General features: G+C 52.7%; 1 protein-coding gene across 2 annotated transcripts in view; it reads right to left on the bottom strand.

The window, feature by feature from the left end:
* The window catches only part of CHST3 (carbohydrate sulfotransferase 3), a 49,398-nt gene extending 25,782 nt beyond the window's left edge, over positions 1-23,616 (bottom strand). The window contains exon 1 of one of the 2 annotated variants that reach the window (XM_003815964.6): positions 23,093-23,616. The gene's annotated coding sequence lies outside the window, so the exon portion shown is untranslated. Of the gene's footprint in view, positions 1-22,308; positions 22,650-23,092 lie in introns of those variants that run through there. The other variant, XM_008968982.4, reaches the window with a different exon arrangement.
* Positions 23,617-24,804: the final 1,188 nt, after the last annotated feature.

Genomic DNA, 24,804 nt, shown 5'->3' with positions numbered 1-24,804 from the left:
TTCTGCTCCCTGTTTTCTTCCAACCCTACTTCTATTTCCTCTGTCTTTTTTTTTTTTTTTTTTTTTTTTGAGACAGTCTCTCTCTTGTCACCCAGGGTGGAGTGAAGTGGCACAATCTTGGCTCAACGCAACCTCCGCCTCCCGGGTTCAAGCGATTCTCCTGCCTCAGCCTCCCGAGTAGTTGGGATTACAGTTAGGCACCACCACGCCCAGCTAATTTTTTTGTATTTTTAGTACAGACAGGGTTTCACCATGCAGACCAGGCTGGTCTTGAACTCCTGACCTCAAGTGATCTGCCCGCCTCAGCCTCCCAAAGTGCTGGGATTACAGATGTGAGTCACTGCGTCGGTCTCCTCTGTTTCTATACAGTGGCAACAGAATTTGAATCCTCTGGAGCTTCCTCAAACTCCCACTTAATGGTCCCATTGACAGCAGGAAGGGGTTTTATTCCTGTGATGAAAGGAGGAACTCCAGCCTCTTTTCTTCTTATTCTTTTTTTTTTCCTGCTCCCGCCCTGACTTCAACCTCTTGTGTTCTGTCCAACATCTCTGCACTAGATCTGTAGGAGAAGCAGCGGTTAGGGAGAGAGGGGCCACAGGGGTCTTGGGCAGCAGGGGGCTTGGTCCGCATGTGTCTGCTGCTATCCTCTGACTGATCTATGGCCACAGAGGAGCCCATCTACACTCAGTCTGCCAGTGGAAACAGAGGTCAATTGTCTAACTGCTCTGAGCATTGGACAGATGGCCCTGAACTTGGACAGACTTGGAGTGGGTCCCAGCTCTCCCACTTACTCTCTGCTGACGTTGGGTGAGGAATTTAACTTCTCTGAGCTTAGGCTGGCCCCACAGGGTTGTTGTGAGCATCAAGGAAGCTGTGTGAGCTCCGAAAATTGGGAAGATTGCACACAGGCTGGGCATTATTGCTGGTCTGAACAAATGTCAGCCAGAGCCCGTCTATGCCAATGGCACTGTTGGTTGGTATTTCTTGGGTACATCTCTCCCCATGCTGGGCTGCAGGGGAGGGACACTGGCTGATCCACTTCGGGTTTATCTTACAGAATCAGCCCAGGCGATCTCTGCCTGCTGCAACTATTCCTATCGGTCAAGGGCCCACCTTTCCAGCATTACTTACAGGGACACTCACCTAACATGTCAGGCCTCGGGCCTGGGCACACCTGGACATGGCCATGGCCAAACGGTTTCTCAGCTAAGAGGGCAAGTCAATTTCCACCCCGGGCCAAAGCTGACGGATGGGAAGGGGCTGCCTGGAGCGCCGTATTTGAAAATACGAGTGCTGCGATTGCTCTGTGACATCTATCATGGGTAGAGGATGGCACAGCTATTGTGAATCTGCTGCGGCTGTTTTAGAGGACTGGTTTTCAACTCTGACAGCACGAGAATCATCCAGAGAAGTTTACAAATCACTGAGGCCTGGGTGCCACCTCCAGATTCAGATTGCATTGGTGTGGGTATGGCCTGGGCATCAAGATTACTTAAAGCTCCTTAGGTGATTCTAACCTAGAATCAGCAAAGATGGAGAGCCACTACTTTTAGAGCACGCAACTTCACTACCCTGGCGCTCTTACAGACAGCGGGAGCTGCTGCCTGCACACACACTAGCTATCAGCAAGGCCAGAGTGGCAGCGGCCTGCTGAATCTCTTGCTAACCAGGGAGGGATGCCAGGAGAACAGGTCTGTGTCCCTTGTTTTACCTACTTAGTAATAAAAAACTACACTGATACACATACAATAACTTGGATGAATTTCCAGGGAACTGTGCTGAGTGAAAACAGCCAATCACAAAAGGTTACACACTGCACAATTCCATTTATAGAACATTCCTGAAATGACAAAACTGTAAGAATGGAGAACAGACTAGTATTGCCAAGGGTCAAGGAAGGGGTGGGGGCAGGAGGGAAGTGAGTGTAGTTATAAAAGGGCACCACAAGGGATTCTGTATGAAGTCAACATTCTGATTGTGACATTAGGCTAGGCTTTCACAGAATGTTACCATAGGGGGAAGTGGGTAACAGATTCATGAGACCTCTCTGTACGATTTCTTAAAATTGCATGTGAATCTACTGTTATGTCAAAATGAAACTGTGTAATGAAAAGGAAAAAAAAGAAAAGAAAACTAGCTCCCACAACAGGAGGCAGGGTTTCAAGAGATCTTTGCAAGTTGGAACTAGAGGTGGGGCAGTAAGATTGAGCAGAAATGGCCTTTCTAGGGCAGAGGAGTGAACTAGTTGGGTTCAAACTGGACCTCAACTGGAGTTTGGCTTTTTGCAGAACCATGAGAAAGTGACCTTCCTGGGGTCTATTCATGTGTAGTGATAAGCGTGGGGACTTTCTGAGGGAAAGGCTAAATGAGGATGCTACTCCTCATGGCAGGGAGAGAAAAACAGGGGACAGGATCCTGGAGGGAATAGCACGATATGTGATCCCCCATCAGCTGGACAACATGGTGTGGGTTCTGGTAAGGAGGGGAGCTGGGACTAGCGGCTGCAGGCAGTGAGTCCCATGAGAGCATGCAAGGCTTGGTGCCCAAGCAGTGCTGCTACAGGGCCCAAAAAGCTCTGTGCAACCTCAGCGGGTCAGCGGGTCAGCCAAGCATGGCCTTGGGGCGAAGGAGACTGGGGCAACCATGCCAGCTGTGCAGCACAGGCACTCTGGCTGGGAGGCTTGGGACATCTGGGTTATCTTTGAACTGCTCACTGGACTTTGCAAGGGGCAGAGCAAGCTTCAGGCTGCTCTATGGCAATTCTGCGGCAGGAAAGAGGAGAAGAAAGATTTGAAGAACTAAGATGGAAATTTGTAAGAGTGAAAGCTTTTGGGAAAGTACCTAAAGAATCTCTGAGTGACAAAAGCTCACATGAAACAAGTATATTCATTTGCTGAGGACTTGCTCTGGGCCAAGCATGGAACCAGGCACTAGGAACAGGAAGGAAAAGACACAGCCCCTGCCCTAGAGGAGCTGAATAGTAACAGAAGTTAACACAGTGAACAAGGAATTGTTCCAAGTACTTCATGTACATAAATGTACTTAATCTTTGGAAGAACCCTGGATAATGCTTATAGATAATAGTCACCATCCCCATCAAAGGCAAGGGGATGAGAAAACTTACCCTGAGTTAAAGGCAGAGCTGGGATCTGAACCCAGGAAGCCTGGCTCCACAGTCCACAAATTCAACCACTATGCTCTGTGTCTGAGCAAGCTGATTTAGCCAGAAGGGAGCAGCTGTACAGCAGTGGACAGATCAGAGTCCTAGTCAGGAACTGATCTTTCAGGACCTGTCATCAACTTGTGGTGTGGCTTTGTGTTAAAGGTGGAGGGTGTCCAGGTTCTTGGTGTCTTGAACACAGAATTAGACAAAACGCACAAAGCAAGGAAGGGATGAAGGGATTTACTGAGAAAGTGCGCTCCACAGTGTGCGGCGGCCCGAGCACAGGAGCTCAAAAGGCCGTCAGCCGAGCATGGTGGCTCACGCCTGTAATCCCAGCACTTTGGGAGGCTGAGGCGGGCAGATCACTTGAGGTCAGGAGTTCGAACCCAGCCTGGACAACATGATGAAACCCCATCTCTACTAAAAATACAATAATTAGCTGGGTGCGGTGGCGCATGCCTGTAATCCCAGCTACTCGAGAGGCTGAGGCAGGAGAATTGCTTGAACCTGGGAGGCGGAGGCTGTAGTGAGCTGAGATTGCGCCACTGCGCTCCAGCCTGGGTGACAGAGTGAGACTGTGTCTCAAAACAAACAAACAAACAAAAGGCCCGTTACAGAATTTTGGGGAGTTTAAATACCCTCTAGAGGATTCCATTTGTTATTTCGGGTACGCCCTATGTAAATGGAGGGGATGAAGTAAAGTTACAAAGTCATTTACAGAGCACGAGCTATGGAGAGGGTATTTCCTGTTATAGCTGAAGTGTGAATTGGCCTTACATTCCCTGCCTCTAGACCCTATTTTCCTGCCTCATCTGGAAAACTCTCTGTATTTGTGTGTATTTCATACTTTTACTCTAAAAAATATGCATGGTCTTGGGCAGGTGCAGTGGCTCACGCCTGTAATCCCAGCACTTTGGGAGGCCGAGGCAGTTGAATCACTTGAGTTCAGGAGTTCCAGACCAGCCTGAACAACATGGTGAAACCCCGTCTCTACTGAAAATACAAAAAATAGCCAGGCATCATGGCATGTGCTTATAATCCCAGCCACCCAGGAGGCTGAGGCAAGAGAACTGTTTGAACCTGGGAGGCAGAGGTTGCAGTGAGCCAAGATTGAGCCACTGCACTCTAGCCTGGGCAACAGAACAAGACTCCTTCTCAAAAAAAAAAGGCATGGTCCCAAATGCATGGTTCTAGGAGAATCTTGGAAGAAACATTTTGGAGGCACCAGGCCACTGCTGGCTTCCTGGGAAACAGGAGCTCACTGGCCGTCCCAGATAAATGGCTGTCACTGGCTGTGGGTGACAAGGAGTAGAATGATGATTCTGGTCCCAATCCTGAGGTTCTCAATGGGAGCTGGGTTGCTGCATTATGTCAGATCTCAAAGACTGAGCAGGCCTGCAGGTCTGAGGCATCATCAAGAAATATGGCAGAGGAGACCAGACAGTGCCCTGTGGGCTCCATTCCTCCAAAATCAAGTCCAAACTCTTCCACCTGGGGACAACCTGGCCCACCCTATCTTTCCAACTGGTCTCCACCCCTCCCCTTCCTGGGGCCTCCCCCTGGCCAAACAAGCCTCACCAGCAGCACAGGACACACAGCCAGAAGATGACAGAGCTGAGATTGAACCCATGTCTGTCTGACTGCCAAGAGGGGGCAGTGTGGTGAGGTGTGGTGGGCAGTGAAGAAGGGGTCGGACACCCTGGTTCTTCCAGCTCGGTAGCCCACTAGCTGGGTGAGCCCAGGTGACTGCCTGGCCCCCGTACTTCATCTGTAAAGCAGGGTTAATGACAGCCCCGTATCTGTTTCCTACTGCTGTTGTAACACATTGCCACAAACTTAGTACCTTCAAATAACACTTACTTTCTTTCCTTTTTTTTGAGACAGGGTCATGCTCTGTTGCCCAGGCTGAGTGCAGTGGCATGATCATGGCCCACTGCAGCCTCAATCTCTCGGGTTCAAGAGATTCTCCCACCTCAGCTTCTGAATAGCCGGGGCAGGTGCGTGCAACCACACTCAGCTAATTTTTTTATTTTTGTAGAGACAGGGGTTTCATCAGGTTGCCCAGGCTGGTCTCAAACTCCTGGCCTCAAGAGATCCTCCCGCTGCAGCCTCCCAAAGTGCTGTAATTATAGGCATAAGCCACCGTGCCCAGCTGGAACAACACACTGATTATCGTACAGTTCTGAATGTCAGAAGTGTGAGGTCAGTTTCACTGACTTAACATGAAGGTGCCAAAAGGCCTAGGTTCCTTCTGGAGAGTCTGCAGCCTTGCCTTTCCCAGCTTCTGGAGGCTATCTGCTTTCCATGGCTCATGCCCCCTTCCTCCATCTGCAAACCAGCAATGGCTGATAGTTTTTCTCACCATGCATTATTCTGACACTCCTCTTCTGTAGTCAAATCTTCTGCCTCCCTCTTATAAGGATGCTTGTGATTATATTTAGGGCTCTCCTGGATAATCCAGGATAATCTCTCAACTCAAAATCCTTAACTTAATCCCATCTGGACAGTCCTTACCATGCAAGCTCACATATCCACAGGTGCTGGTGGCTCATACGTGGACATCTGTGGGGGCCACATTTCAGCATCCCATAAGCACCTGCTTCCTTAAATGGGGTACTCCAAGTTAAATGCTTAGCACAGCATCTGACAGACTGGAGGCCAGTGATGCTGCATCCCCGCTGGGCATGAGAATCACTCTGAGAGCTTTTAAAAAATATCAGTGCTAAGGGTTCACCCCTGAAGATTCCGAGGTGGGAGGAATCTGTGCCTGGGAATTTTTATAAGTTCCCTAGAGACTACTGGGCAGCCAGGGGCGGGGTTGACAGTAAGAAGCATTGAATTCATGTCAGCAGTTATTCTTATTCCCCACAGCTACTTAGCACCAAACCTCAGTGGCCAGGACTATTCAATAACTGACTGTTGAATTGGACAGAACGGAATCACTCCTGGGGCCTTACACTGCCCTGGGATGGGCGTTTCTCCCTGCTGCACCAGGGCCTGAAGAATGAGGTTCTGTGGGCAGACAGAGGCTCAGGCCTCTGAATCAACCTCACACCCAGAAATGGCTGCCTGGGGGGGCTGGAGTCCTTTCTCCTCCTCAAAGTCCAGTTGAGGGAGCTGACCTGGGCAGAATCTAGTCATCAACGGGCCATTGTTACTGGAACAGAAGTGCTCTGTGCCCATTGAACATTCCCCTCCCTCGCAAAGCTGCTCCCAGCTGAGGGCTGGCTTCTGGAGGGCTGCGAGGCTGGGGAGGGGCCCATGGAGGCCCCAAGGCTACAGAGGAGGAGGCTTAGGGGTGGGGGCTGACAGTCCCTGGTTGGAGAGCAGAAGCAGTTTGGGATACAGGCCAGTCTCCAAAGCTGGCAGGCTGCAAGGCCGAGGTGCTGCCGCGTGCTACAATGCCAGGAAAATTTCCGGTTAAAGCTGGGAAACTGGGGACCGCCAGTGAAACCCACCAGACCCCTACCAGAGCCAGCGGGACAGCCTTCCTCATGGGGCAGTCACGCTTGACCTACCTTCTTCCCTTTGAAAAAACAGAAAGGTGAAACCCACAAGCTAAATAGCGCCTTTCATTGCCTTTAGACGAACAGTGTTTTCAGAAAGGCTGGGAGGGTTTTATGTTCTGCAGGTCTGGGATTTGAGAGGCAGGGAATTCAGCTAGGGCTAGGCATAAATGTCCCTTTGCTTAGCAGACCTTTTCTACATGCAACACTTTATATTAATAGTGTGAGCTGGATTTTAGGAGGGTGGTGTTAAAGATCCCAACGACAATGCCTGACCAGCATCCTCAAGTATCTCAGAGATCCACCGTTCGGATGTTAGCGATCAGCAATTCTCATCCATTCAATAAAGCAAATCCCCTGATGGTCTTTGCCAAGGGAGCATGTTGCCTTAAAAACACCCCAGGAGGGTGGGTCTCAAAGTGGGGTCCCCAGACTGGCAGTATCAGCCCCTCCTGGGAACTTGGTGGAAATGCGAATCCTCAGGTCCCACTCCAGAACTAATGACTCAGAACCTCAGGAGAGGGGAGCAGATTGTTTTAGCACACTCTGCAGTTGAGTCTGATGCACACGAACGTTTGAAAATCGCTGGTCAACAGTGACATTTCTCAAACTGCAGGCTGTGCCAACAATTTTGTAGGTTAAGATAAGCTTTTTTTTTTTCTTTTTTAAACACAACAGCATTGTGTAGATTAGAAAATATCAGAATGCCTCTGTATCATAATGATAAGCATGAGTTGATAAGCATGAGTTTCTTTTTTCACTCTGTTGCCCGGGTTGGAGTACAACACTGCAAACACTGCAGCCTCGATCCCCTGGGCTCAAGTGATCTTCCTACCTCGGCCTCCCAAAGTGTTTGGAATTACAGACATAAGCCACTGTGCCCAGCTAAAATATGGGTTTCATAAGGCTTTTGTTTCAGTTATGTGTGGGTGTCTGTGTCTGAGGTTTTAGTCTAAAAGTTGGAAAGCCACTGTTCTAGAGCTGGAATATGCTCAGTGAGACTGGCTCCTCTTCTGTAATTTGTCTGAATGGGGAGGCTTTGAAGGCCATGGCCTGAAAGTTCCCCATTCCCTCTTTCCCCATCCGATACAGTCATGTAGGCAGCGGACAGAAGGCAAGGGCTGTTTCAGGTGAGACAGTCTTTCCAACTCTGGCCTGAAGGTAAATTTAAACTGTGCATTTTCCCTGTGCTTATAAAACTTTCTGGCCCTCCAGCCCCCGTGGTCCCACTCCCACCGGGTAGGCCTATTGAGGTGTCTATACGCATACGGACCAAATAACTAAACAGTTCCATCTGGGTGGTGGGATTGGTGGTGATTTGCTGCATTCTTCTCTGTATTTACCCATTGTACTTGAATTTTACACACTAAGCATCTAGCATTATCACAAAAATAATATTCTGACTACCTTAGATAGAGAAAAAAAATAAAAACAATAAAGTCACTTCCTAAAAAGAAGTCAAAGCTGAGAGTCCATCTCTGGTTGGAAATGCAGAAAAGGGAAGGCGGTGCCAGAAGGGAGGGTGGCAACCATGAGCCTAGGGCTGGTGATGCCCAAAGCACCACCCCTCCCCAATCTGTGCCTGGCCAAATTCCACCCATCCCTTAAGGCCGAGCCCAAACCCCACACATCCCCAGAGCCTCCCTCCGACCTCCCCCACAGCCATAACCAATCCCCCAGGGGACTAGTCTAACCCCTCTCCTGCCATCTAACCCCTCTCCCGAGACTCCGTCTAAAAAAACAAAAAAGAAAGCCCTTTTACACCTCCAATTCTCACAGGAGCCTGGCAGGCAACCTGGGTCCTCACCTCCACCCTCTCCTTCATTATCCAGATGAGAAACAGAGGTCCAGACACGCTGAGCGACCCGCCCAAGGCCACCGGCTGGAGGTTTGAGGCCAGGATGTGAAGGGAGGGCCTCCTACCACACGTTCCTCTCCCGGCACCATTCCTCTCTCTACCTTGCACCATTCATATCACTTTTCACCTTGTATTAGAGGTAATACGTGTGCGCTATCGCTGTATGGCACTGAATAAATATGTAAGGAAAGAAGGAAGAAAGGAAGGAAGGATGCAGGGAGGAGGGAAGGAAAGGGAAGGAACCTGCCCCAGGGCCAAGGAGAAACCTGGTATGTTATTGAACTTCCCCCTTGGCACTGCACCCCCCAAGGTCAGACATGGGGAGGCATCCTGGGGAGGGGTCCAGACATCGTCTATCTGTGCCTCAAACACTCCTGCTCTTGGCCCACAGAGCTGTGCTGAGCAGGGGCCCCTCGGAGGCCATTTCCAAAGGCTCGACAGAGAAGAGGCAGGGCGCCTCCCCTCTGGGTACAAGAGGAGCCCTGCATTCCCTAGAGGCCGGTTCTTCGCTGCCCTTTAGACATGGGCTGCTTACCAGGCAGGCTCCTGTGCCTTGGGCTTCTTATCTGTAAAAAGAGTATAAGGACAGCGCCTACCACATGGGAGCGCTGTGAGGACTAAATGATCGATGTGTGCGCTTCTAGAACAATGCCTTGCACATAGTAAAGGGTAAAGAAGGTTAACTATGATTACTACTCTTGTTATTAAATGAGCTCTGGGGAATGAGAGGTTGCCCTGCAGAGGAAGGGAGCGGATTGCTGAGTTCATGATATCGTCCGGGGAAGCCTGGCAGCACGGGGTTAGGAACCTGGTGACTGGGGCCCAGCATGTTGGAGATCCAAGCCCAGCTGAGCCACTTTGTTTGTTTTTTTTTAAGACGGAGGCTCGGTCTATTGCCTAGGCTGGAGTGCAATGGTGTGATCTCGGCTCACCGCAACCTCCGTCTCCCAGGTTCAAGAGATTCTCCTGCCTCAGCCTCCCGAGTAGCTGGATTACGGGCGCCTGCCACCACGTCCAGCTAATTAGAGATGGGGTATCACCTTGTTGGTCATGCTGGTCTCAAACTCCTGACCTCAAGTGATCCGCCCGCCTTGGCCTCCCAAAGTGTTGGGATTACAGGCATAAGCCAGTGAGTCCAGCCCTGAGCCACTCTGTACAGTGTAACCGGGCAAGTGACTGGCTTCTCCAGAAGTCAGCATAGAGGCATAGGAAGGCGTAGGAAGAAGCATAGAGGCAGGTTCAATATGAGGAGGTGGTGGTGCTGTTACTATTGCTGAATGCTTCATGGACTTCACTTCTCAGCCAGTGGCTCAGATCCAGCTGGTGGGAGACCTTCTTTAAAAAAATAAAAAAATCAGCCTGGCCAACATGATGAAACCCTGTCTCTACTAAAAACACAAAAATTAACTGGGTGTGGTGGTGCACACCTGTAATCCCAGCTACTCAGGAGGCTGAGGCAGGAGAATCACTTGAATCTGGGAGGCAGAGGTTGTGGTGAGCTGAGATCACGCCACTGCACTCAAACCTGGGCAACTGAGCAAGACCCTGTCTTCAAACAAATAAACAAACAAACAAACAATCAAGCTCCAGCCTGGGCAACATAGAAAGACCCCTTCTCTAAAAAAAAATTTAAAAATTAGGTGGAGCGCACTTGTAGTCCCACCTACTTGGGAGGCTGAGGTGGGAGGATCACTTGAGCTTGGGAGGTCAAGGCTGCAGTGAGCTATGGCTGTACCAATGCACTCCAGCCTGGGTGACAGAGTGAGACCCTGTCTCAAAAAAAAAAAAAAAAAAATCGAGCTTAGGGGACTCCGAATATACAGTCTGGCTAAGAGGCAGCATAGTTTGGTCAGATCGCCCTTGCCATGCCCTGACCCCACAGCCCCAGCTGTGGCTACTGCCTTGCAAGACAAGAGGGGACAATGTTGAAGGGGCAGCTGGGAGGCCAGGGTTAGCCCAGAGCCTGAGACTGCTAGGCTTGGAAGCCGAGCGGGCAGGCTGGGGCTGGCCCCATTCATGCTGTGTGGGTGACTGCTCAGGTCTGGGGGCTGGGACTGTGGGCAGCAACACTTTTTGGGAAGGGACAGCCTTAGCAATGATCGTTATCATAATAACAGTCCTCGGGAAGAGCTGGACGCTGCAGGGGGCCCGATGCTATTTCCAGGTTATTTTTCAGGTTGTGCCTCGGTCAACCTAATTGTGAAACAGGGAAGGGTTTTGTTTTAAAGCTGGACAATTTAAACGCAGCTTACACACACACACAAAACTAACAATGCTGAGTGTCTGAGTCCGGCATGGGAAAGAGACCGCACACAGACTGTTTTGTGCCTTTTCAACTTTGCACCATGGACATGTATTATTGATTTTATACAATTCAATAAAACGAAAACCAAAATAAAAGTAGGTTCCAGTTTTCTATCCGTAGAGGCAAAGTTCTTTTGAGGGTAGCCTCTTGTTTGAGAAAAGTCATTTTAACAAGTCTTTGAATTTAAGCAGAGACAAAGGACAAATCCTATCACAGAAAGGAAAATTTGGGGGCAACTGGAAGAAAAATGGCCCCTCCAGTCTGAATTCAAGGCCTGCCTTCTCTGCAAGAGCAAAGACAGCTCCCCAGAAATTATTACTGCAACGATTGGGCCTGAGCCTGAGGAGGGGTAGTTACTGGTTTGAGTTCTCTCTCTCCTGGAGGGGAGGAATGGCCACCCCTGAAGCCTGATGAGACTGGGGCTGGGGAGGGCAGACTGTGAACTTATCAGCATTCCTGGGGGCTTCCCAGAAATCCTTGGGGTAGGGGCCAGAGTTGTACAAACTACACAGAACTGAGGCTTGGGGTACACTGATACACGCGTTAAAAGGCATGGGGGACCCCTGAAGACGGCAGGCCCGCAGACCCGTGTCCCCACAGCACCTGCCCACTGAGAGCAATGGCAATGTGCTGCATGCTGGGTAATGAGTCACCGCAGTGAGGCCCTTCCAGGGACAGGTACTGCCAGGACCAGGGTGGTGTTGGCATCTGGGTGGAGAAGGAACATTTTCCAAAGCCTGGAAAGGGCCTCTATGGCTTCAAAAGTGCTCCAAGAGCTTTTCTCCTACCCTAGAGGGTCATTTTCCCGAACCACAAAGAGCCAGTGACTGCAGAATGAATCAGAAGTGCAAGCCCTGAACAGAGAACCGAACAGGGCTGTGCCACCCAGTGTCAGAGGGCAAGCTGGCTCCTCCCTCCTCCAGGAAGAAACTGGCCATCTGCCTGCAGAAAGAAGACTTGAGTCTCGGTTCTACCGCGGGAGCTCAGGCCAAGGGAGCTCAGACAGCCAGAAAACTTCTCTAGGCCTCAGTGTCCTCACCTGGAAAGCAAGGATAATCACGCTTCCCTTGTGAAGGTGAGAGAATGTCATTCTGCACAGGGCACGGCCACTGGCCCCTCCACTCCAGCTGGCCTGACTGAGGGCGGCACCGGGAGAGAGCTGTGAGTTGCAGCGGCAGCTGCAAAGGCTGGCATCTGCGCCCACAGACAGGCCAAGGAAGCTGGCACTGGGCCCCTGGCTTGATTCATAGTCCGTTTCTAGGTGTGGCCACCAACACCAGGACAGGCGCCCCCTGAGCCCCCGTGCTCCTTCCAGAGAAGAGAGTCAACAGACATTTAAAGAAACTTCTCACCCCAAACAGCCGCATGGGTGGGATTTGCACAGCCAGTGAAGCTGGATGTTCTCCTAAATGGATCTACAGACTTCAAGCCACTCTGGGGAGTGACCTACACTTTGAGATGAAAACTCCCTGTACTTCCTGTCTGCACTATACAATTTATCGGGCAAATGTTGGATATGTTCCACCTTCTGTGGTTCTCTGGTGGCTTCATTTGTGGCCGGATGGCAGAGTGGCTAAGAGCACATCTGGAGTTGGACAGTTATGGGTGTGAATCCTGGCTGTGTGGCCTTGGACAAGTTGCCTAACCTCTCTGGGCCTCGGGGATGGCATCTGTAAAATAAGACTACCTCGCGCAATCAGATGGATGAAAATAAAGCACTCAGCTCAAAGATGCTTAGTACAGAAAGAACTCTCAGACACTCAACTGTATTCTGCAGGAAGGCAGGGCCTGCCCGTCAGTCTGAATCTCCTCTAGGTCATGGCATAGTGCTGGTCACATAGCTCTACCAGGCTTTACTTTTTAAAAGTGATCCCACCCAAACAGCAGGCACCATTCTCAAGGAAAAGCAACTCTAAAAGCTCGACACAGGCTTCTGAGCTGTCCCCTCCCCGCCCAGAATTCCAATCAAGGGCTTGGCATGGAAGCCCTTCTGGAAGCTCTTCATGCCCATCACCACTTCCAGAAGCTTCTGCCTCAGCAGTGTGTATGAGTAGGGCTGGGGCAGGGGCCCCAGGCAGGGAAGGGAGTGGTGGGAAGGTGGGAGACAGTGGCTGGGGAGGAGAACCCAGTGCAGGAAGCTGGAGTGCTGACCTGGCCCTGCTACATGGGGTGTGCGGGTCCCCTTGCAGGACTTGGGGCACTGAGGTCATCAGGAGAACCACAGAGGGCAGACAGCAGGTGGGCGGCAGACAGTGAGACTCAGTGATGTCATGTTTTCCCCAAATGACTCAATGGTTTGCCCTGGGCTATGAATGGTGAGCTGTATGCTGTAGCCTCCAGTCCTCCCTACCCTCCAGGCCCGCCTGGCATCTCTCCCCGTCTCCACCCTGCCCCAGGGACCCACAGTTGCCACATTCCTGCTCTGCTCCTGGCTGCGGCCCCAGCCCAGGGCTCATCCCTGTGATGCCCCTGCCATGTCTCTCCAATCTTCACTTTGAGGGAAGACTCAAGCAACAGCAGACCTGGGTGTTATTACTGGCTCTGACTCTCCCTGACTGAGTGACTTTAGGCAGGTTACTCAACCTCTCTGAGCCTCAGTTTCCTCATCTGTGAAATGGAGACATTGCTAACAACCTTGCCGGGTTGTAGGGGGCTTGGTGAGAATGACTGTGAAGAATCTGGCACATGGCAGGTGCTTAGTGAATGGAAAGAATGACATTCAAGGGCCTCTATGATCTGACCTCGATTTCCTTTTCTAGCTGCATTAAAACATATACCTATATAATAATAGCTCACCCTTCCTGATGCTCAGTGTGCCAGGCACTGCTCTCAACACTTGTATAGAAATACATTTTATTCCCATATCTTCCCCATGTGGGGGGTACCAGTAGTGAGAAAACTGAGCTCAGAGAAGGTAAGCAACTTGGCCACAGCCACACAGCCAGTAAGTGGGGAGTTGGGGTTCCCGTGAAGGCAGCCCGGCTCTAGAGCCTGTGTGCGTAACCACAACTCCATCCTGCCTGTCTCTCCTCGTGTATCCTATACATTTCAGTTCCGTCCAGCCAGACTCCTCACCAGTCCCTGTCTTCAATCTGAACTTTCCCATCCTCGTGCCTTTGCCCAGCTTCCCTCATGCACTGGAATGCCTGCCTCCTCTAGGAAGGCTTCCCCAAGTCTTCCCTCATGTCCACCTCTGTGGGCTCATCACAGTGGGACTCAAAGGTGGTTACTGGGGCACCCAGCTCTCCTCTCTTCCAGCTTGAAAGTCCCTCCTGTTATCCCACCATCTTGCAGTGTCAGCATGAGCACAGGCGTGCAGGACCTGGACAGGTGATGCCCAAGAACCCAGCACTCTGTGCCCCACTACTTTTGCAAGGACAGACAGCTTGAGGGCTGGAGGTGGGGCCACAGAACAGTTCTACCCACCCCTGGGGAGGCAGCCGGCCAGTAGGGCTTCCTTCTCTCTGCTCAGGGAAACGACTCAGCCACGGCAGGCCTCGTTACTTGCAGATGGGAACTGGACCCTGGGGCTGTTGAATGGCTCTCCACTTGCTGGTGGGGTTGAGCAGTGGGCCCAGAGTGCAGCCAGCCACCAGCCCAAAAACGGGCATCCAGGGCAGGCAGGCAGACAAGTGGCAGGACTGGAGGGGCTTCTGGAAGGGTTTCAGGCTCATCCTCAGTATCCCAGCCCAATACCCATGGGGTAATGACCTCAAGAGGCCATGTGCCGGGGTCCCACTCTTCCTGTCTGTCCCTTCCTTGGCCCACGTTAGTCACCCCTCCCGCTCACCACGACTCCTGCCACCCTCCCCAGACTCGAAGCGCTCCCTCACAGAAGCATCCTGGACTGGGCCTGCCCCACTGAGGGCTCTGTGCCACATCAGTCACTCATTCCTTCCATAATCAGGTAGCAGCATTCACTGCTAAGTCGGGGGCTACAAGGATGGACAAGGCAGACAGCTGTCCTGCCCTTGCACATCCCATTGCCTGGTGCAGACCACAGATCACTGAACCAGCAATCATAATACCATGGGCAAAGGGCAGTGAGGGGGACCTGTGGGCAGCCATGGGGAGGGCCACCACCCAGGCTTCCAGGAGAAGGTGGCATCCAAGCCAAGGGGAAAAGGGGGAAGGAGGGAATGTTCTTGGCAGCTGGGAAGGCTACAGAGAGCAAGGTGTGTGTGTCTGGGAAATTAGGACAATTTGGAACGTGGGATACCGAGTCCAGGTGAGGCTGGGGAAGAAATATTTGCTAGAAGGTCACAGGGCCAGACATCACTCGGGGTGGGGTTCCTGTCTTGCTGGAATGGCCACTAGGGAGGCAGAAGTCCCTGATCTGCCAGCTCCCCCTTGCTAACTGAGACCACACTCGCTGCCATCTGCACCCTTCCTGTGACCAGGTCAGGGCACAGAGGAGTGGCATCAGCAGAGCGGGCAAAAGACCCTGAGGCAGGACCCAAAATGCCCTGCCCAGGGCAGCCGGCAGGTACTGGAGTCAGACCTGGAGAAGGCCGAGGCTCACTGGTAGTGCCCGCAATAGGCCATGCAACGCCAACATTGCCAGAGCTTCCCAGTCAGAACGCAATGACATGCACTGGCCACGGTTTGAAAATGAATGCCTGTGTGCCGTTTCTCCTCTCGGTGCAGCCACAATGGGACAGACGCACACACAGGTGGTACTGAGAGCACAGACTCTGGAGTCAGCTGTGGGGCTCGGGCCCGGCTTTGCCCCTCACCAGCTGTGGCATGTCAGCAACTTATCCAGCTGTCTGCCTCTGTCTTCCCATCTGTAAAACGGTGGGAATAACCGGAGCCACCTCTAGAGCTTCTGGTGAGAACTCGGTGAGGACACCTTGTAGGTGCTCAGGGAAGTACTAGGCACACCAGCTGCTCTTACTATTATTGTTTCCTGGGCACGCTACCCCCAGGCACCTACACCAGATGCAAGAGAAGGAAGAAAAGTGAAAGAGAAATAGCATGTCTCGGTAAAAAGAAAGCAAGTGGGTGACCTGCGAGGTCACAGTCAGTTCTTCATCCTCTGGTGGGTGACACTGCTTCGTGACTGGCAGGTTCTAGATTTCTATTCTCGGGGCCTCTTCAGACACATCTGTCCTCAACCCTGCAGGACAGGCCCTCAGCTTCTCTCCGTGTCTCTGACAAGCCCCTGGAAGTCTCCAGAGGAAAGCCAGGCACCTGCAGCCCTGCCCTGTGGCTGGAGTGAAATTCCTTGCTGAAAATCAGTGTAGTCACAGTGCGGGGATGGGGGTGGCCCAGTGTGTTTTCAAAATATTTCCTCAGATAGCACTGTTTGGCTCAGACACGTTAGCACTTTCCAGAATTTTGCAGATGGCGAGACAGCTGGAGAGGAAGGCAGGAGAGGAGGGGGAAGCGGGAAAGGGTAGGGGAGATGCCCAGGGCTAAATCTCAGGTAGCTATGTGGGCTGGGGCTGGCACAGGCACAGGCGGGCATCGGCGCGGCATGTGTGAACAGGAACAGCACACACATGACAGAAAGCTGATCAACCTGCAGACTGGTCTGCAGACGGCTAAGCTGTGAAGCCGTCTTATGAACCAGAACTTTCTTCAGAAGCCCAATATGTAGAATACGAACATGTGGACGTGCGGAGTGCAGGACTCACCCCACAACCACCCTCTCCAGAAGCCTGGCAGCAGCAGAACAAAGCAGGAACCAGAACCTTCCAGCAGTGCCCCACTCCCCAAATCCCAGAGGCTTCAGGGCTTGCTGACTCAGCTCAGCACAGCCACAGAGAACGAGAAGGGCCCTCAGCCACTCCCTGGATGCAAGGTGAGGACCCTCCGCTGCCAAGCCCTGGCTCTCCCCCTTCTAACCGGGTGCCTGGTTTTAAAGTTGGTCACTAAGTAAATTGAAGTTATTAAGAGATGGAAAATGTGCTTCCTATCCCACAGACTTAGTCACTCAGAATAGTGCTTGAGTTTCTGGAAATCATTGGTGTGACCTTACACCACCACCCCTGAGCTGATAGGACTCCAGCCCAAAGCAAAGAAACCTGACATTTTTGTCCAGGTAGCCTACAAAGTAAATGAATCTATGAGGGTTTGCTCACAGGTAGGCCCCGCCTTGGAGAGACATAACGGGAAAATTAGCTTTGGTCTATCCACCCTAAAGCAATGTTTAAGAAGCAAAGCTTCTCAGATGCCACAAAATGGAGAAAAGTCTCATCATTCTGCACCATCAAAGTTAAACTCACCAACCAACCAAGACGTCACCGTCTGCCTGCTGGGGAGGGTCCAGGCTTGGGACTGACTCAGAGGGAGCAGGGCTGAGCTGGGACCCCCGGCCGTCTTCTCTCCCATATACATGTTCCTCCTGTGCCCAGCCACCAGCGTCCCTGCAGCACAAGGACTGGCCAGCGGAGGGTGTGTTCCCTGACTTTTGAGGCTCTTAAAGTTAAGGAGGAGGGACTGGGCGGGGAGGGGGCAGGTGTAACCACAGAGGCCAAATAAGAACATCCCGGGCTGGCCTCCGAGGTGGTTGTTTACTTGCGGCATTCAGGAGAGGCTGAACTGGGAACTGGCTTGTTTATTTTCCACACTTTTTCTCCAAATCCTTTTCATAGAGTCCTCTGAAACCTCAGTGATAAATTTCCCAGGGCCCAGGGAAGCCACAGTCCCTCAGCACACAGCCATCTTTGTGAGGAGGTGGCGGGGGGTGAGGGGGGATCAAGAGGAAGGAGGGCAGCTGGAGACAAGAAGTCACTGGTGGTCAGGGGCTCCCGGGGCCCACCCTGCCCTCCAAGCTGGTGGCGGCCCAGTAGCCACAGGCCAGATTTGGGGCAATAAGAGACAGAGGGCTGAAGCGTGTCCACCGGCAAGCACAGAACAAACTGTCCAGGCCTGCCAGGGGCCACCCCACACCCCGCTGTGGAGTCCACGCGCTCAGGGTAGGACCAGCAGCATTCTGTCATCTCTTTAGGCCTTAGAGAAGAAAAGGTGGCAAATATCATTTCTGGTTAACGAATGAAAAGGAGAAGTGTCTCCTCTCCTGAGGCATAACCTCACGAAAGCCAGAGACTCTCTGAGTGTTCCTTCGCAGCAAAGACCCTCTCTGTGCCGCCACTCTAGGAGTTCCCAGCAGAAGCATTCACGGCCCCTCCTGGGGCTTCACCCAGCATCTGACTACATTTCCAAGAACTTCCCATGCCTCAGGCACTGGGATGGAACCAGGGGTACAAAGATGGACAGCCCCGGCCCCTGCAGTGGGGTGGCTTCTCCCCACACCCAGTCCCCCAACTTCCGTCCTGGTCAGTGTGTCCCCTCTGCAGTGGAGGGGGAGAGGGCTCCAGTTTCTTTGCAGCTCAGCACTAGGAAGGCTCTAAGAACTCACCCAGGTGGGCTTCCTGTGGAAGGTGGCCAGGGACCAGCTGGGCAGTGCTCATCCAATGCTCTTTGCGTCCTTTGAAGGGCGCCAGCCTTTCCCGTTCTACGGACATCTGTACTGGGGGCTCTCAGGGCAGAGATGAAGGTGGGTGGAGCAGTGAGGACCCTGCCCCAGCAGGGATAACCACTCTCAGCCCTTGGGGCCGGGGATAGAAAATACCACCCCGACTGAAAACGTGGCTGTCCCAGGCCTTCGCAGATCCCTGGCTTCATGACCTTGGGCATCCACTGCACCTCTCTGAGCCTCATGTCCTCATCTGTAAAGTGGGGCCAACAGATAATTGCTGTCTCCCTGTGGGGCGTGGGTGCAAAAGCAAGAGCTGGGGACCAGATGAGCGTGTGGTTATCACCTCCCCTGGCTGCTCCAGCTCTGCCCCATTCTTCTCTCCTGTGGACCAGGTGCTGCTGAGGAGTCCAGCTCTCCAGAGCACGTGGTGGGGGTGGGAAGGACAGCTGTGACATGGCCCCTTATGTTCACCAGGTAAATGACAATAGGAGGTGTCAGGTGAAGGCTGATTTCCCCAGGTAATAGATTACCCTGGAGAGGACCAAAAAGGGGAAAAAAATACAGTAACCCATTTGAGGATGTTTGGTCTACCTGGCAATTTCTTCCCTATTCACGGTATGGTCACAAGAGGCAGCTTTGTCCCAACTTCTCAGATAAGCAGTGAGTCATGTCTCACTGGAATTACTGTAACATCTCCCTGTGTGCCCCCCCAAAATCTCCACAGTTTTCTGACTCCAGAGCCACACAGAAGGCTCCAGCAGCCTGGTACCACCCAGCCTTTGATTCCCACAGCCTAAGGTATATCCAGGCTCGGCAGAGTGTGTGGAAAAAGAAGAATGCAAGCAGAGGCCCTGGGACCATGTTAGTAAGAAGCATCAGGGCTGTTTCCCTGTTGCCATGGAGAACCAATAAGGACCTTGCAGACAGCCTGGCATGGTGGAGACAGGGTGGGTTCTGGAGTTAGACAATCTAGGTTCAAATACTGGCTTTGCAATTGCAGCAAAAACAAAAATTGACAAATGGGACCTAATTAAACTAAAGAGCTTCTGCACAGCAAAAGAAACTATCAACAGAGTAAACAGACAACCTACAGAACAGGAGAAAATATTTGCAAACTATGCATCCGACAAAAGTCTAATATCCAGAATCTATAAGGAACTTGAACAGGTTAACAAGCAAAAAACAACCCCATTAAAAAGTGGGCAAAGGACACAAACAGATACTTTTCAAAAGAAGACATACATGTGTCCAACAAACATATGAAAAAACGGTCAACATCACTAATCATTAGAAAAATGCAAATCAAAACCACAATGAGATACCATCTCATACCAGTCAGAATAGCTATTATTAAAAAGTCAAACATTAACAGATGCTGGCCAGGTTGTGGAGAAAAGGGAGTGCTGGCCGAGCGAGGCGGCTCATGCCTGTAATCCCAGCATTTTGCGGGGCTGAGGTGAGCAGATCACGAGGTCAGGAGATCGAGACCATTCTGGCCAACATGGTGAAACCTCGTCTCTACTAAAATACAAAAAAAAAAAAAAAAAAATTAGCCGCGCATGGTGGTGCACGCCTATCAGGGGGCTGAGGCAGGGGAATCGCTTGAACCTGGGAGGTGGAAGTTGCAGTGAGCCAAGATCGTACCACTGTACTCCAGCCTGGTGACAGAGCAAGACTCCATCCCACCACCCCCACCAAAAACAAAAAACAAAAAACAGAGTGCTTATACACTGCTGATGGGTGTGTAAATTAGTTCAGCCATTGTGGAAAGCAGTTTGGAGATTTCTCAAAGAACTCAAAGTAGGATTACCATTCTACCAAGCAATCCCATTATTGGGTACATACCCAAAATAATATAAATTGTTCTACCATAAAGATACATGCACACGTATGTTTATCATAGCACTAGTCACAATAGCAAAAACATGAAATCAACCTAAATGCCCATCAACGGTAGACCAGATAAAGAAATGTGGTACATATATACCATGAAATACTATGTAGCCATAAAAGAGAATGAGATCATGTCCTTTGCAGCAACATGGATGGAGTTAGAGGCTATTATCCTAAGCAAACTAACACAGGAACAGAAAATCAAATGCCCTATGTTCTCACTTAGAAGTGGGAGCTAAACATTGAGTACATCTGAACACAAAGAAGGGAACAACAGACACTAGGGCCTACTTGAGGGTGGAGACAGTGGGGAGGGTGAGGATCAAAAACCACCCATCTCGGGCCTGTGCCGTGTGTCAGACCTGTAATCCCAGCACTTTGGGAGGTGGAGGCAGGCAGATCGCTAGAGCTCCAGAGTTTGAGACCAGCCTGGGCAACATGGTAAAACCCTGTCTCTACAAAAAATACAAAAAAATTAGTCAGGCATGGTGGTGCCAGCTACTTGGGAGGCTGGGGCAGGAGGATCACCTGAGTCCAGGAGGTCGAGGCTATGGTGAATGGCAGTGATCGTGCCACTGCACTCCTGCCTGAGCAATAGAGACCTTGTCTCAAAACAAACCCAACAACTACCTATTGGGTACTATGCTTACTACCTGGATGATGAAATAATCTGTACACCAAACCCCCATGGCATACAATTTACCTATGTAACAAACCTGTATATGTACCTCTGAACCTAACATATAGTTAAAAAAAACCAAATACACAAACACTGGCTTTGTCTCTCACTACCTGTGTGACATTGAAAAAGTTACTTAACTTTTCTGGTCCTCAGTTTCCTAATCTGCAAAATGGAGATGAAATGCTAACCTCATAGGGATATAATGATTTAATTAGAAAATGTATACAGAACTCTCGATTCACAGAGGGCATAATGAAGGTGGAAAGGTGATATAGGGAAGGAACTGGCTGCAGGGTTCCACCTGAAATTGGGGGTGCCCAAGCCCAGATCACCTCCTCTTTCATCTGAGGCCAGTCCTTGGTCTGGCCCACATGCCTTGCTAATTTCAGCATTTAGAAGTTTGAAATGCACACTGAACCTAGTCAGAGCTCTTCACAAGGGGGCAGGGGTGGGGAATGACACATTTCTTTTGGATGACATGCCCAGGCCACCCCCACATCTTTGTGCACTCTCAATCCCAAGACTGCTGGCAATCCAGTTCCAGGAACACGAATGTTTCTGCTCCTCTGGGAAACTCACGCAAGCTGGCACAGGAGAACCCACAGCAATACTCAGTACAGGGACTGTGACCACTGCTCTACCTGCTGCCACCACAGAGCCAAGCCACTGCTGCAGAACACAGCTCCTAGACCCTTCATGAGACCCATCTCCAGCCAGGCCATCAGGAGCCAGGAAGAAAAACGGCTGCCCCCAAATTCTACATGTTCCCATGTTCCTCCTACCCCCAGCACATGCCCAGCAGCACGGCCCATCTCTTTCTCCACTTACCCACCCCTCTTCCCCTGCAGCCAGGAGATGGGAGGGTTGATGGAACCAACCCCTCTCTCTGCTGCAGATCTAAAGTTATTCTTCAGTTGAGACCCCACAGAATCTGCCAAACAGCCTGCCATCTACCAAAACCCACATCAACCCCATCTTAGCCAGATACAGAAATGAAGCTTTTCCTGCTGCCCTCTTAGAGGGGCAGAGGCCAATGATGAGCTCCAGTCTCCCAAGGCCAGCCCACGGGACACAGTGGAACACACAGTGCCTGGGCCACTGGCCCAAGCAGATCAGGCAGGGCTGCTAGGAGCTACTCAGGCCCCCTTCTCTGCTGGAAAATCAATTTCAACCCAGCAGAGGCCCACTGGCCTTGCCTCACAGTGAGTCCATAATGAATGATAATTACCGGTGTCATTATTCATCAAGCAAGTACTGACTGAGTGCCCACTGTGTCAGGCACTATGCTAGGCCCAGGACAATCCCCCGTACATCCTGGGGCCCAGCAACACCACGCATCAGAAACCAAACACAACTTCAGGTGCAAGGAAAATAATTAAGGCGTCAGGCCTGCCTTGGTTTCTCCCTAACCTTTTAGGCTTAAATCCCCCCACCTCCCCTTACCCCGTCCACACCCAGGACTGGAATCTGCTCACCCGGTTCCCTTGGAAGTCCCTGGAGGAAGCACATCCGCTGGGGGGAAGGGTCCCTGCTTCCCTGGAAGACTGTCACGGCCACTACCCTTCCGTCTAGCGCAGCAACGGCCTGCCAGCCTCTTCCACTCTGCTCACAGACCCTGGCACGCCGGCTCTGAGTTTATGAATCACTCCCTCCTCTCTCCGGGCCTCGCCTCCGGAAGGGCTTCGCACACTCAGACACATCACCCAGACACCGAGTTTCCACACCAAATTCGCTCCTGCAGAACTCCGAGAACCGACTGCAACGTCTGCTCCCCTTGGTCTCGGGGTTCTGGCCACAAGTTTTCAAAACCCAGGCAGCCTCTCTCCTGCCCGCTGCGCTTTGGGGGCTCCCTCTCCTTGGGGGCTGCGGGGGCAGCAGACAAAGGCCGTGGATGTGACGGAGGGGTGTGAGGACGTGCCTGCTGTAGAGGCCAAATCCCCCGCGCTCCCAGGAATGTGCATTTCGGTGTGTGGCATGTGCCTGGCCGGTGTGGGTGTGCGCAGATCAGCCTGCGCCGTGTGCGGGGTATGAGTGGCGATGAGCTGTGTGTACCTGGCAGGTGTGATCCGGTTGCAGCGGGTTGTGGGTGCCTGCCTGGGCTTTTCCCCGAGCTGGGAACTCCACCTCCCACCCTCCGCTTCGCCCCCTTCTCCCTCCAAAGTTTGGCGCGCGCGCCTGGACGCGGAAGGCGGGGGGCTCCCGGCTGGGCGGCCTCCCCCGGGCTGGGCGGCGGTTCCAGGACGCCGGCGCCCCACTTACCCCGGCCGCCGAGACTCCACCGGCGGCCCCGACCCTCCGCGGCTGGGGTCCGGCGCGGGCAGCATCCGCTCGCAACTTCGCTTTCCTCCTGGAAGATCCCGGCAGAAGCGGTTCCGCGGCCCCGGCGCCCGCGCGGCCCGAGCTGTGCGTCTTCTCCGGGGCGGGCCGGAGGGATGGAGGCGCTGCCGGGCCGGTCGGCACACTGGAAGGGAAGCGGCGCCAGGCGGGCGCCGTCCTGCGCAGCGAGCCTGCGAGAGGTCCTGCCTGGCGCCCTCCCCGCTCAGGCCCGAGCCGGCTAGCGGCGGCGGATTCCTGAACCGCGTCCAAGGCGTCCGGGAGCCCTTCTCCTCCTCCTCCTCCTCTTCCTCACCCCACCCAGCTCCCACCCCTGCGCGCCCGGCAACTTGGGAACCGTTGGCGAAGTTGGCGCTGCTCGGGCCGCGAGCCGGCCGGGCCTCTGGGGGAGGAAGGGGAGGAGAAGGAGGAGCTGGCGGGAGAGGAGAGGAGGGGAGAGAGGGGAGCCGCCCCCGGGGAGCCGCTGTCTCCAGGACCCCTCTGCGGGCCTTTGTTCGGGCGCTGCCCCTCGGCCCTCCAGTCCCCGGGGACTCGCTTGGGGCCGCTCGGGTATCCACGCTCTCCTGGCGAGGCCGGTGGGTGGAGGCTGCTTGGAGAACTCCCTTGGCTTCTCCGTGCCGGAGCGCCCGGGGCCGTTACGGCCGCCCCCTCCCCCGACCTTTGCCAGGGAGACCCTCTGGCTGCACGGGTTCCCCATCATCTCTGCCCGGAGAGGATCTTCCTGCTCCCCCCTGGGGCAAGTGGGCTGGAGGACGGTTTTCCTGGTTCCAAAGAACAGAGCACCGTCTCCCTGGGCGGCAGCAGGTCCCACATCCGCCCTCCTGCACTTTCCTGCGCCGCCAGCCAGTCCAAGGCTCCCCTAATTCAAGAACTGGGAAACGGGAGGGACAGAGGGTCTTTCCGGCCCGCCAGGGCTGCCTGGCATTATCTTCGGACCCTCCCAGGCAGCTGGGTCTCCGGCCGGGCTGCTAGGCAAGTGGGGTCCCAGTCGCCTCCCGTGCATGGCGTGGTCGGCTGGGCAGCACCGGCTGCGGGGTGCAAAGGCCAGCTTCTCGAGGGATGAGGTAAAGGGCTCAGAACTGGAACACAAACCGAACCTCCCTGTTCCTTTCCGAATCCTGGTGATGGCCCTGTCCCTGAGAAGGCGAGAACGTCTTGGATTCCACTTGCTGGGCATTCCTCCTGGGACTTCCAGTACTTAACGTCATGAGCTAATTCAGGCCTAAGACAGCACTCCTGACATTTAATGGGATAGTATGGGGTTTAGACAATAAGTTATTTCCTGTACAGGAGAAGTAGGAAAATCCAAAAAAGCTAAAACCTGATTATCTACACTTGGCCTCCCTCTGCCATTCTCAGCATTTACAGATGGACAGCAAATAGAGAACCAGATAGAACTAATCCTGACCCTGTTAGGGACAAGCTGCCCCAGGAACCCCCCGCCCCACACACAATGCAGCTGACCCTTACCCTGAATACTCTGAAGCTGCATTCCTGGACCCTTATCTAGGTGCTACAGCAAGGTCACCAGACTTGCTTACAGCCCAACAGGCAGCATGGGGAAGGTCACGAGAAATGTGGATAAACCTAAGTTACACCCTCTTGCAAATTCCTATATTGTAAGCGGTCACGAGATG

This window comes from Pan paniscus, chromosome 8 (assembly GCF_029289425.2).
Source record: "Pan paniscus chromosome 8, NHGRI_mPanPan1-v2.0_pri, whole genome shotgun sequence".
Lineage (NCBI taxonomy): Eukaryota > Metazoa > Chordata > Mammalia > Primates > Hominidae > Pan > Pan paniscus.
The sequence above is the reverse complement of the archived record's forward strand: the minus strand, read 5'-3'. Positions and strand labels throughout refer to the sequence as shown.